General features: G+C 40.5%; 1 protein-coding gene and 1 pseudogene across 1 annotated transcript in view; one reads left to right on the top strand and one right to left on the bottom strand.

Annotated features, from left to right (window-relative positions):
- Positions 1–5,807, bottom strand: part of LOC126942290 (putative zinc finger protein 730) — a 33,084-nt pseudogene extending 27,277 nt beyond the window's left edge.
- The window catches only part of LOC126942223 (zinc finger protein 724), a 715,842-nt gene that overhangs the window by 478,550 nt on the left and 223,411 nt on the right, over positions 1–13,881 (top strand). The gene's annotated exons all lie outside the window — the stretch shown is intronic.

The following is a 13,881-nucleotide window of genomic DNA, read 5'->3' as shown; positions in this document are numbered from 1 at the left end:
AGGGGTGGTGGCAGGAGCCTCTAATCCCAGCTACTTGAATGGCTGAGGCAGGAAAATCACTTGAACTGAGAGGTGGAGGTTGCAGTGAGCTGAGATCGTGCCATTTTATTTCAGCCTCGGTGACAAAAGTGAAACTCTGTCTTAAAAAAAAAGCTTTAAACAAATTTGTGTCTATTTTAAAAGACTAAAAAACAAACAAACAAAAAACCAACCAAACAAACAAAAAAACCTTTGCCAAAGCAAAAACAAAGCAATGGTTCTGAGGTCCTAGATGAAGGCAATTCTGAGTCAGAAAGAATAACAAAAGGTTTATATAGCTGTTACTATGATTTACATATATTTCCAAAAAGCAGAGAAAACTATCTACATGTAATCTAAATGTTTTTTTTTTTTAAAAAAAGAGAGATGAATGAAATATCCTCCTTTACTTTCAGGTAAGAGAATAAAGCCTCTTATCTTTAATTTATAATTTTTTCTACAACAGCCAAGTCTCTGGACATGTTCTTGAACACTTGACATCTGAATTTCAGTAGACACTGGATGCAGACATCTAAGATGTAGCCTTGGGCATACTGTGTGCACTTGAAAGAATGTTTATGAAAAAAAAGCAGACAGAAAAAAAGCTATTAAAAATCCATGCATGCAAATGAATAAAATGAGTTCTGCTGGGCATGGCAGCTCATGCCTGTAATCCTAGCACTTTGAGAGGCTGAGGCAGGTGGATCATGAGGTCAGGAGTTCAAGACCAGCCTGACCAACATGGTGAAACCTGGTCTCTATTAAAAATACAAAAATTAGCTGGGCGTGGTGGCACGCTCCTGTCATCCCAGCTGCCCAGGAGGCTGAAGCAGCAGGAGAATCTCTTGAACTCAGGAGGCAGAGGTTGCAGTGAGCTGAGATCGCGCCACGACACTCTAGCCTGGGTGACAGAGTGAGATTCCGTCACAAACACACACAAAAAAGTTCTTAGAGAACTATGAAGAGACTTAGATTCTGACTCCTACGACACCCCACATACACTATTAGATCATCGAGGCAGAAAATTAACAGAGATATCAGAACTAAACCCTTGACCAAATAGTCCTAATAGACATCTACAACATTCTCCATCTGAAATCAACACAGTATACATTCTTCTCACCACCATGTGTCAAATACTCTAAAACTGACCACACAATCAGAAATAAAACAATTATCAGCAAATTTAATAATCCCCATATCATACCAAACATATTCTTAGGCCACAGCTTGATAAATATATAATTCAACACCAAGAAAATGACTTGAAATTATACAATTACATGGAAATTAAAGAATCTGCATGTGAATGACTTTTGAATAAATAATGAAATTAAGGTAGAAATTAAGAAGTTTTTTGAAACAAACGGGAACGAAGATACAACATACTAGAATCTGCAACACAGCTAAGACAGTGGTAAGAGGGAAATCTATAGCACTTTTTGATGCTCACATAAGAAAGTTAGAAAGACGTCAATATAACGACCTAACATCATAAATAAAAGAATGAAAGAAACAAGAGAAAACCAACTCCTAAGCTAGCAGAAGACAAGAAGATCTGGACTGAAGGAGATTTAGACATGAAAAGTCATAGAAATAAGAAATCTATTGAGTTAAATCTTTTGAAAAAGTTAATAAGATAAACCACTAATAAGATTAGTGAAAAAATAAGATCCAAATAAACACAATTAGAAATGACAAAAGGGACATTACCACTGACCCCACAAAAATATGAATAAGTATTGAAGTCTACTATAAACATCTCTATGCAAACTAGAAAATCTTAAAAAAAAAATGGATAAATTTCTGGAAAAATCCATCTTCCCATAACTGAACAAAAACAACAAAATGAATCAGCAAATAGACCAATAACAAGCTCCAAAATTGAAATAGTAGTAAACAGACTACCAACCAAAAGAAAGCCCAGGACTGGCCGAGTATGCTGGCTCATGCCTGTAATCCCAGCACTTTGGGAAGCAGAGGTGGTAGGATCACCTGAGGTTAGGAGTTCGAGACCAGCCTGGCCAATGTTGTGAAATAGTGTCTCTACTACAAATACAAAAATTAGCCGGGCATGGTGGCACTGGCCTGTAGTCCTGGCTACTCGGGAGGTTGAGGCAGGAGAACTGCTTGAACCTGGGAGACAGAGGCTGCAGTGAGCCGAAATCCCACCACTGCATTTCAGCCTGGGCAACAGAGCGAGACTCCATCTGGGAAAAAAAGAAAGAAAGAAAATCCAGGACCGGACAGATTCGCAGCTGAATTCTAACTAATGTACAAAGAAAAACCAGTATTATATCTTATAAAACTATTTTAAAAAATTGAGAAGGGACTCCTCCCCAACTCATTATATAAAAACAGCATCATTCTATTTATTTATTTATTTATTTATTTATTTATTTATATTTTGAGATGGAGTCTCATTCTGTTGCCAGGCTGGAGTGCAGTGGCGCGATCTGGGCTCACTGCAACCTCCACCTCCAAGGTTCAAGCGATTCTACCGCCTCAGCCTCCCAAAGTGCTGGGATTACAGGCGTGCGCCACCACACCCAGCTATTTTTTGTTTTTTAGTAGAGACAGGGTTTCACCATGTTGGTCAAGATAGTCTCCATCTCTTGACCTCGTGATCCACCCACCTCAGCCTCCCAAAGTGCTGGGATTACATGCATGAGTCACTGCTCCCAGCAACAGCATCATTCTAATACCAAAATCTGGCAGAGATAAAACAAAAAAAGAAAACTTCAGGCTAATATCCTTGATGAACATTGATGTAAAAATCTTCAACAAAATACTAGCAAACCAAATCCAGTAGCACATTAAAAAGCTAATTCACTATGATTAAGTAGATTGTATCCCTGGGATGCAAGGTTTGTTCAACAGACACAAATCAGTATGTGTGATTAATCAGATAAACAAACTACAGATAAAAACCACAAAATTATTTCAATAGATACAGAAAAAGTTTTCAATAAAAGTTAATATCCTTCACGTTTAAAACCCTCAACAAACTTGGCATTGAAGGTAAATAGTTCAAAATAATGAGTTATCTATGACAAACCCACAGCCAACATACTGAATGGACACAAGCTGGAAGCATTCCTTCTTGAAAACTGGCACAAGAGAAGAATGCGTCCTCTCACCCCTACTATTCAACATAAAATTGGAAGTCCTGGCCAGAGCATTCAGGCAAGAGAAAGAAATAAAATGCATCCAAACAGGAAGAGAGGAAATCAAACAATCTCTGTTTGCAGATGATTCTTTTTCTTTTTATAAAATTTAGCATTAAACTCAGAAATTAAGAAAACAGGATATAGAACAGAGATATTCACTGTCACAAATTTGCCCTGCAAAAATTACAACTGACGTTTTCATAAATCTTGTAACTCGCCCATTATCTACAATATTTTCTTATAAAAGTTATGCATTTTCTCTTTTTTTTTTTTTTTTTTTTTTTTTGAGACAGAGTCTCGCTCTGTCGCCCAGGCTGGAGAGCAGTGGCGCGATCCTGGCTCACTGCAAGCTCCACCTCCCGAGTTCACGCCATTCTCCTGCCTCAGCTTCTGGAGTAGCTGGGACTGCAGGCGCCCGCCACTAAGTCCGGCTAATTTTTTTGTATTCTTAGTAGAGACGGGGTTTCACTGTGTTAGCCAGGATGCTCTCGATCTCCTGACCTCGTGATCTGCCCGCCTGGGCCTCCCAAAGTGCTGGGATTACAGGAGTGAGCCACTGCTCCCAGCAAAATGCATGCAGTTTCTACAGCCAAAATGGCATAGAGATTTTACCTATTCTTTTATTTGATAGCATTCTAAAAGCTAAGTCTTGAAATCCTATTCGAAACCACCCAGCCCACCCCTCCCACAAGAAAAAAAAACCTTACAGAAAAAGAGAAACATAAACGAGAATTTCAAACAACTGAAATGTATGATTAATTATTTTTGAAACTCACCTCTTTTGTGCCCTCTCAGGAGACACTGCAGTATGTCCCCGCTAAGTGCCCCAAGTGCATTTTACTTTGCAAGTTTTTTTTGCACCATCTCACTGGGGTCAGGTTGCTTTTGTTTTTTATTTTTTGTCTTTCAGGATACTATTTTTTTCAGGAATCTCGGAGAATCCAAGGGGCAGAAATCATTTCTGTTTTTCTCTCAATACCAGCATAAGATTGGCTGACCTGAAATGTGTGTCTAAGAAAGGGAAGCTAGGTTGGGTGAAGACAATCTTAATGTCTCAAGTGGTTAGCTTTTCAAAGCAAGAGTACACCAGTAGATTCCTCTTAGCCCCAGGGCATCCATCTGCTCTCCTGAGAGACTGCACTTCATACCTCTTCTTGTCCTGTGAGAAAAAATGACCCAGAAGCTAATAATCACCAAACACTCTAGCAGACATAGCCATGGTGAGTACCCTGGTTTATTCACAGCCAGTACTGAAAACCAGGACCAGGAAAAAGCTGAAGGGTGGCTGAGGATACATCAGCCCATCAAGATTAAAAAACAAAAACAAACAAACAAAAAATTGACTGCAAAACATTTTCATAACATCTCTGTGCAGGAAGACAAAAGGCACAAAGATTTTTTTACAATACAGTGTCAGGGAATTATTTTTTGGTTTATTTTCTAGGGCAATATTTACAAACAGAAAGCAAATCTTTTTAAATGTCCCACCCAATGGTTTGTCAAAAAATAAAATATAGTATCAAAAGTCTACACTAAAGGATAAATAGTGAATAATGTGAATTCGAGAAGGAAAGTTGGCATTTGGGATAATCAGAAGAAACTGGAAATTTAGTATTTTACTGCAAGTCAGAATTAAGCTGGAGGGGTTGAGGGGCAGACGTGAGACTCCGTTTGAGAAACAAGAAAAAAAAATGCAGAAGATCTGTCCCCTGTCCAGTGTGAATATAGTTAAGTAACAGGCAATTCGAGGTATGTGGCTGCGATGCCTGGATTCCTACTTAAAAAAAAAAAATGTAACTCAAATATATTTCTTTGTAAATTACTATATTGGGAAAAACAAAATTTAGGCCTAACAAACTATAAACTGCCTATTAAGCTCTGATTACATAATCAGAAAATGCGTACCTTATAGGTGCTAATTTAGAAACTATGTAACTGTACCTAACCGATTTTTGAATTTGGGTTTCTGCATCATGTATCTTCTAAAAGTCTTTCAAGCTCGTCCCATGGATAACTACACCCCAAAGCTGGGTGCTCTACAATTTTAGAATCACTCTTTAATTAAATTCGTTAATATTTTGGCGGTGACTCCCATAAATTTTTAACAGAAGGAAAGAGGAATTGGGAACGCCATGGACCAAAGCTCTTCCCATTCATGAACCCGCATCCCGAGTCAGGATTCTCCCCTGACGATCCTCCCTGGTACCTGCACAATCTCCCCTGACTATCCTCCCTGGTCCCTGCACAATCTGGGAGAGACGCGGCGCTGCGGGTGCAGAGCTGCCCAGAGAGGGCTCCAGGCCAGGGCGCACATTGCAGGGAAGACAAGACGCCCGGGCCCAGCTGTCAGCGCAGCCGCCATCTTATGGCTGAAGGGGGACTGAGGCAGAGCTGGGCAAGAACTCGGGTGCAGATTGTGAAGCTGACTGCGGTGAGGCCTGAGTCCGGCCACAGCCACTTCCCACCGGTTCCAACCAGCCCCGTTCCCTCTCTCGGGATGTCAGATCGGCACTCTCACCATTTCTAGGCTTCCAGGGGGCACTGGCGTCTTAGCTGTGGATCTCCCAATACCCGCAGTTCGCAGGGCTACAGAGGCTGGGCCTCTAGCAGCAGAGTACACAAAGCAGACGACAGATGAGGCCTGCCGCTTGTGCTGCAGGGAGAGACAAAGACCGCGCCAAATCCCGGAAGCCGCCCTGTCTGCTCCAGCTGCGTGCCTGATTGGACGGTCCCTATCCCTGATTGGATAACGTTTAAGGCCCCGCCCCCTCCGGCCCTGAGTGACAGAAGACGTGATGAGATGCTGGGCCGAATGAAGAGCAAGAGGGTAGGCTGCAGCCTTTCCAGGCAGAGCTTCCTCCCTGAACTGAGCCAGGCCCACCCCAGAGGGTATTGCCTTTAACCTTCTGTGTAAGATCATATGCATTTATATATAGTATGCTATATGAATGTTCACAAATCAAAAGAATATAGACTGCGCGCGGTGGCTCACGCCTGTAACCCCAGCACTTTGGGGGGCCGAGGCGGGTGAATCATCTGAGGTCAGGAATTTGAGACCAGTCTGGCCATCAAGTAGAAACCCCGTCTCTACTAAAAATAAAAATAAAAAACAGTAGCTGGGCGTAGTGGACTGTGTCTGTAATCCCAGCTACTCAGAGGCTGAGGCAGGAGAATCATTTGAACCCGGGAGGTGGAGGTTGCAATGAGCCGAGATCATGCCACTGCACGTCAGCCTGGTGACAGAGTGAGATGGAGGGGGGGGGGGAGGGAGGGAGGGAGGAAAGGAGGAAGGAGGGAGGAAGGGAGGAAGGGGAAGGAGGAGGGAGGAAGGGAAGGGAGGGAGGGAGGGAGGGAGGGAGGGAGGGAGGGAGGGAGGGAGGGGAAAGAAAAAAAAAAGAGAGAAAGAAAAGAAAGAAGGAAAGGAAGGAATGGAGGAAGGGAGAAAGAGAGAGAAAGAAAAGAAAGAGAGAAGGAAGGAAGAAGGAAGGAAGGAAGGAAGGAAGGAAGGAAGGAAGGAAGGAAGGAAGGAAGGAAGGAAGGAAGGAAGGAAGGAAGGAAGGAAGGAAGGAAGGAAGGAAGGAAGGAAGGAAGGAAGGAAGGAAGGAAGGAAGGAGCAGAATTAAATAACCACAGGTAGATCACTACCTGTTGACCACCTTTCTTCCAGAGATCACTGAACAAAAGATGATGGGGCCACAGGGGAAGAAAACTCTGTGTCTTCAGATCTGTCCACAGTCTTGACCTCCAATGTTAGATATGAAGAAAACAGATTAAAGGCAAAATTATTTTGCTATTTCAACTTGGCCCTAAGTGTCAGGCTGTGGTTTTACGTTTTCTCCTGTGTGTGGGGAACTGTGTAAGGACCAATCACATGCATACATGTCTATATGTGTTGCAGCATTACTCAACATTATCTTCAACACATCTAACTTTAAATCAGGGGAAAATATTAGTATCTTTATGGAGCCCACTGTTAGAAGGTAACTAGTAACCAACCTGTCATTAAGCCATGGCACGTATCTGCATTGGGTGCATGTATTAGTTAGCTATTGCAGCATAACCAGCCATCCAAAACTTATTAGGTCATAATTGAGATGGTCAGTCATTTAGGTTGGGCTCACTGGGGCCGTTCTTCTGGTCCCAGCTGAGTTCCTTCAGACATGTATCATCAGCTGCTTGTTGACTAGGCAGCTGTGCTTCTGGGGGTGATCTTCTGCTTCTGGGGATGAGCTTCTGCTTCTGGGGCTGTCAACAGAGGCACTTTGCTTCTCTCCCCTACTCCCCCATGTTATGTTATCCTCCCGCTGGCTAACATGTGCTTTGTTCGTGGAGATGGCAGCATTCTGAAAGAAAAACAGAAGTATTCAAGACCATTTGAGCCTAGGCCCCAAACTAGCACACGGTCATGTTCACAGGTTTCTACTGTCCTGAGGAAATAAGGTCAGCCGTATCTAGGGTTTGGAAAACAGATTCCATATCTCAATGGGAACAGCTGTAAAAGCACCTGGCAAAGGATATAGGAGGGATGAAAAATTGCTACAATTTCTGAAATTAGTATCATTCTGCCTTTTTTGCATGTGTGGTTTATACAACTCTTTCACATCAAGGAACTTGTCCAAAGACCCAAAAATACTAACTGGCTGGGCTGAACCTCAAGATAAATTCTGACTCCAGAGCTTACCCACCTCCACAGATCAAACTATATTACTAGAGTAACTGCTACAGACCCTTGAAATTCTGGAAAGTGACACTTCTGCAATAGAAGACAGATTTTTTTTTTTTTTTTTTTTTTTTAAGATTTGTGCCCACATAGTACTGTTTATTATTGGAAATAATCCTGTCAAGAAATTGCAGAAGCACATGGTGGCTCATACCTGTAATTTTAGCACTTTGGATGCTGAGATGGGAGAATAACTTGAGCTCAGCAGTTCAACTGCAGCCTGGGCGACATAGTAAGATCCTGTCTTCATGAAAAAAAATCAGCCAAGCATGATGTTGCATGCCTGTAATCTGAGGTACTCAGTGACTAGGGCAGGAGGATGGCTTGAGTATGGAAGGCAAAAGCTGCAGTAAGCCATAACTGATTACACCACTACACTCCAGCCTGGGTGACAGAGTGAGACCCCATCTCAAAAACATTGTAGAAACATTTTGAAAGAACATAGAATAATTTGGAAAAATAGCTGAGGGATGAGTTTTGGAAATCAAAGCCCAACAACAGATTATTCATTTTTTATTAGAGAATAAATCTGAAAACTTCTAAAACAAAAACAACTTTAGATAAACTAAATTTAACAGAGTTTTATTGGGCAAAGAGGGATTTGCAAATTGAGTAGCCTGTGGATCCAAAGTAGACTCTGAAAGACTCCAGCATGGCCACATGATGGTGAAAGATTTATGGACAGAAGAAGCCACATGACATCAGAAAATGGAAATGAAATACAGGAACAGCTAGATTGATTACAGCTTGGGATTTTCCTTATTTAAACATGGTTTGAACATTTGACATCCTTTTGTTGGTCAAAACACAGTGATTGGTACAAAAATGAGTACAGTCTATTTACACATTCAGTTAAGTTTCAGTTTACTGTGTAAACAAAACAAAACAACAAAACATATTGACCAAACTTAAACATGAAAGGGGGTAGCTAATTTAGAGTATAATTAAACAACTTCTCCTTTTTTGATCATCTTCTCAATTTTGATAGACCAAAACTTTAGACATTGATAACACTGTGTCAAAATAAAAAATGCACCTGGTCTCAGATGCCACTGTGAAACAGCAGAACTGCGGGTTTTGTAAAGTGAAATCAAGAAATTCAGGTTATTATTTTATTATTATTTTTGAAGGTTTGAGCAGAGGGAAACTCCTCATGTTGAAATCTGCTGTTTACAGAAGAAAAACAAAACCTGGCCTGTATTAAAATCTACCTATTTCCTTAAATTTTCAGTTTGATTATGTCACAGTTAGCATGAGTGACTCATTTTGGTTTGTTTTTTTTCTGTTTGGACCTAGTGCACAAGCTCAGTCCAGAATGATGGCCTCTAATAATTTTGTTCAAAAAATTGTCAACAGTGCACGGTGTATCCAAAACTCAGGGCCTTAGTATCACTCTGTTTCCATTATTTAGGGTCTTTGTTCTTATATCATTCACAGGTTATGGTTTCATCATAGTCACATATGTCTTTTAGTTTCTGTCATTCCAGTTAAGGAGCGAAAATTTGATATTCTACAGATAACTGCATGCAAACATTTACAAATTTTGAGAGAATACAGTGCAGCAGAGAGACTACTATTTTGACTATCAGGAGGATAATACCAAGTTTGAAACATGCTTTTTAGGAAGGGTTCTCATGAACCATCAACATTAAATATATCAAATAATTAGTTATAGTCTACTTATTTTAATCAAACAGCCTGTTCATTAATCCCCTGCAGCTGCGTCTCTGTAATACTCAATACATTTCTACAAGTATTGGCAAATGCAGACACTTCTCTGTTTATACAGTAAGTAATCCAAAGAAATTCTATTATTCAGCACAACTTTAGTAAAAAATGTAAAGTCTACTGTGTAACCATAGCCTTTACAGTGTAATCTGCTATAAAGCCCTATGATAGGGGATAAATTTCTAACCATTGCCTCATTTACTCTAAATTAGGGGGAAAAAAAGACCTATCAAAGGATGCCCATTTAGAAAAGTAACGGCATCCTGGCAATGCTCTTTAACCTATTTTGAATAAGTTCTCTTTAACTTGTGAAACAGGTTAAGAGCAGTGGACATACATTCTGGTTCTGATATGACGAGACAACAAATGTCCCACAAAAATTTCTCATCCACACTGGCCTTCCATTTTTTTTTTCTTTTCTATTTTTTGAGACAAAGTCTCACTCTGTAGCCCAGGCTGGAGTGTGGTGGTGTGATTTCAGCTCACTGCAACTTCTGCCTCCCGGGTTAAAGTGATTCTCATGTCTCAGCCTCCTGAATAGCTGGGATTACCGGAGTGCACCACCACACTAGCTAATTTTTGTATTTTTAGCAAAGATGGGGTTTCACTAGTTGGTCAGGCTGGTCTCGAACTTCTGACCTCATGATCTGCCCGCCTCAGCCTCCCAAAGTGATGGGGATTACAGGCGTGAGCCACCATGCCTGACCTGCCTTTCATTTTTTTACGTATAAAAGATGTTATGTTTTTGCATATATGTTGGCTGCAAAATTTTCTACATATAAGTATAGCCAAAGAGTGCACACAAAAGATGCTTTTTAAATTTCTATCGCTTGCAGAGCCATAAACAGACTTAACTAAGAGTATCATGATAGCAGATGTGTCTTGATTTTTGATCTTATAAAAAAACCTATCCACATAAAGGTGTCCATCTGCTTTTTAGGAGAAACCTTTCTGGTTAGCTTTACTTTAAGATCTCCTATGGGTTTACAATTAAAGAGTTTAGAGGGGCCCTTCTAAGTTGTGAGATTGTCAACCCAGTGCTCAAAGTCTTGAAGTCTTGCTTCAGTGTAGATGGCAGGCAGACTCAATCTCTGGGTTCTAGATAAAAAAGGGTTTTAGTGCGCTCAGTCAGTAGACTATTAAGGCTTTCATATGCTTTGTCATAATGCATTAAAGCCTTGTTGAATTTAGTAATATTAAACTTCAGTAGCAGAAGATACATGAGGTTCTCTTAGGTGCATAGGCCTTTCAATTACTATTTTTAAATGGTCAACATATTTTTTCCACTCTAAATGGATCTGATATGTCATCAATCTGTAATTACAAAAGCAATCCAGTCAATTTAGTTGGCTTTGCTCAATACTACTGTATCTATAATATCTTCTCTCTTTTTTTTTTTTTTTTTGAGACAGTCTTGTTCTGTCACCAGGCTGGCGTGCAGTGGCGCGACGTCGGCTCACTGAAACCTCTGCCTCCTGGGTTCCAGCAATTCTCCTGCCTCAGCCTCCCAAGTAGCTGGGACTAGAGGCATGCACCACCATGCCCGGCTAATTTTTTGTATTTTTTAGTAGAGACAGGGTTTCACCATGTTGGTCAGGCTGGTCTCGAACTCCCGACCTCAGGTGTTCCACCCACCTCGGCCTCCCAAAGTGCTGGGATTACAGCCGTGAGCCACCACGCCCAGACTATCTTGTTTAACAGTTTTAGAACTTGTCTAGAGAAATAAGTATCTTTATCATTGAAGATATTTTCAGAAATGTTCCATGAGAAAACAGGTTTCCTAATATCCTTTAAGTTACTGTTATAACATCAATCCTCTTGAATGAGAAAACTTTTATACAGGAAAGCATGCACTAAAAATGGCAAAAAAAAAAAAAATATATGCATAAATGTTTAAATGGCTCATCAGGTAACAGAAATGTGGGATTATATGTTTGACAAAAAAAAATTGGTATTAATCTGTTTTAGTAATTTAGAAGGGTCACCACACACAAACAGACACACACTTAATTTATATTTAATTTAGATTATTTTGTCTCTTCTGTGGTGAGTAATGGAATGCAGAGCTGTTAATAATGGAAGCTTTAAGAAGTCAAGAATGAACAAGTGGCTGTTGGCTGTCTAGATTCTCCAAGAGTCCACATTTAACATTAAATCTGTCCTCTTAAATACCAGATGTGTTTCTCCAATTTAGGTGCATAGCACTGATGACTAAGGGGTTTTCATAGGTAATTTGACTTAGGCCACAGAGTTAATTCAAACGGCATGTCTAAAAAATTTCAGTACTGGCTGATTTAACATAATATGTGGCAGAATATTTTTCTAATATTTAATTAATCTTTGTTTTGCTTGGGTTAGCAGTTTTATAAGACTCAATCTCTTCATTAGGATTCTCACAAACCTTACCCAGTCCAAACAATAAAATCCTAAACTGATCAGAAACCTATACTTGACTTTACTCATATTTTCATAAACCTCCTTAAAGACACAATACTTCACAATTTCGCAAGCTTTTGGAGTTTTGAGAAACTACATTAGAATTAGACCATTAACTATGGAAATGACTTAAAATGGTTATAAAGAGGCTGGGCATGGTGGTTCATGCCTGTAATCCCAGTACTTTGGGAGGCCAAGGTGGGTAGATCACCCTAAGTCAGAAGTTGGAGACCATCCAGCCTGATCAACATGGTGAAACCTCTTCTCTATTAAAAATACAAAAATTAGCCAGGCATGGTGATGCATGCCTGTAATGTCAGTTACTTGGGAGGCTGAGGCAGAAGAATCACTTGAACCTGGGAGGCGGAGGTTGGACTGAGCCAAGATCACACCATTGCACTCTAGACTGGGCAACAACAGTGAAACTCCGTCTTAAAAAAAAAAAAAAAGGTTATAAAGAAACAAATAAAAATAAATGGATTGTATCTTCAGCCTATAATTATTTATCCTAATAACCATAATTATGACAATTAGCATATAATCCAATATATTAGATTTTTAGAAATTTCATACATTGGCCAGGTGTGGTGGCTCGCATCTATAATCCTAGCACTTTGGGAGGCCAAGGCGGGTGGATCACAAGGTCAAAATATCAAGACCATCCTGGCCAACATGGTGAAACACCACCTCTACTAAAAATACAAAAATTAGGCTGGGTGCGGTGGCTCACACCTGTAATCACAGGACTTGGGGAGCCCGAGGCAGGCTCAAGAGTTCAAAACCAGGTCAGGACAGGAGTTCATCAGCCTGACCAACATGGTGAAACCCCATCTCTACTACAAATACAAAAATTAGCTGTGTGTGGTACCATGGGCCTGTAATCCCAGCTACTCGGGAGACTGAGGCAGGAGAATCACTTGAACCCTGGAGGCGGAGGTTGCAGTGAGCCAAGATCTCACAACTGTACCCCAGCCTAGGTGACAGATGGAGACTCCGTCTCAAAAAAAAACAAAAAAAAATTAGCTGGGTGTGGTGGCGTGTGCCTGTAGTCCCAGCTACTTGGGAGACTGAGGCAGGAGAATCACTTGAACTCGGGAGGCAGAGGTTGCAGTGAGCAAACATTGTACCACTGCACTCCAGCCTGGCGACAGAGCAAGACTCCGTCTCAAAAAAAAAAAAAAAAAAAAGAAATTTCATACATTATGAAATAAACATTAATAACATGTATTAAAATATTAAGGTGAAGATCAAACATTTTTGACAATGCTTTCCATGTAATTCAACACAAAAAATAATTCTGTTTATCATTCTTTTATGTGCTGCATTGGCATTGGTGCTCTATAGTATCCAAAAGTTAGGGGTCAAAAAAGACACAATTTTTCAGCTGGGTGCTGTGGCTCATGCCTATAATCCCAGCACTTAATGGGAGGCAGAGACAGGTAGATCACCTGAAGTCAGGAGTTCGAGACCAGCCTGGCCAACATGGCAAAACCCTGTCTCTACTACAAATACAAAAATTAGCCAGGCATGGTGGCGCACACCTGTAATCCCAGCTACTTGGGAGGCTGAGACAGGAGAATTGCTTGAACCTGGGAGGCAGAGGTTGCAGTGAGCCAAGATCAGACCACCGTGCTCCAGCCAGGGCAATAGAAAAAAAAAAAAAGAGAGACAATTTGTAAGCTAAAATTTGATTTAGAAAAGCCTGTCAAATATGTCAAAGGATTAAAATAGTTTCTTGATATGTGTAGGCTATTTATGATTTTCAACACTTACTAAAACTACTGTGCCTAAAACAATCTCTTACTTTGA

The sequence above is a fragment of the Macaca thibetana genome, chromosome 19 (assembly GCF_024542745.1).
Source record: "Macaca thibetana thibetana isolate TM-01 chromosome 19, ASM2454274v1, whole genome shotgun sequence".
NCBI lineage: Eukaryota > Metazoa > Chordata > Mammalia > Primates > Cercopithecidae > Macaca > Macaca thibetana.
Note: the sequence above shows the minus strand (reverse complement) of the source record. Positions and strands in the feature narration are given on the sequence as shown.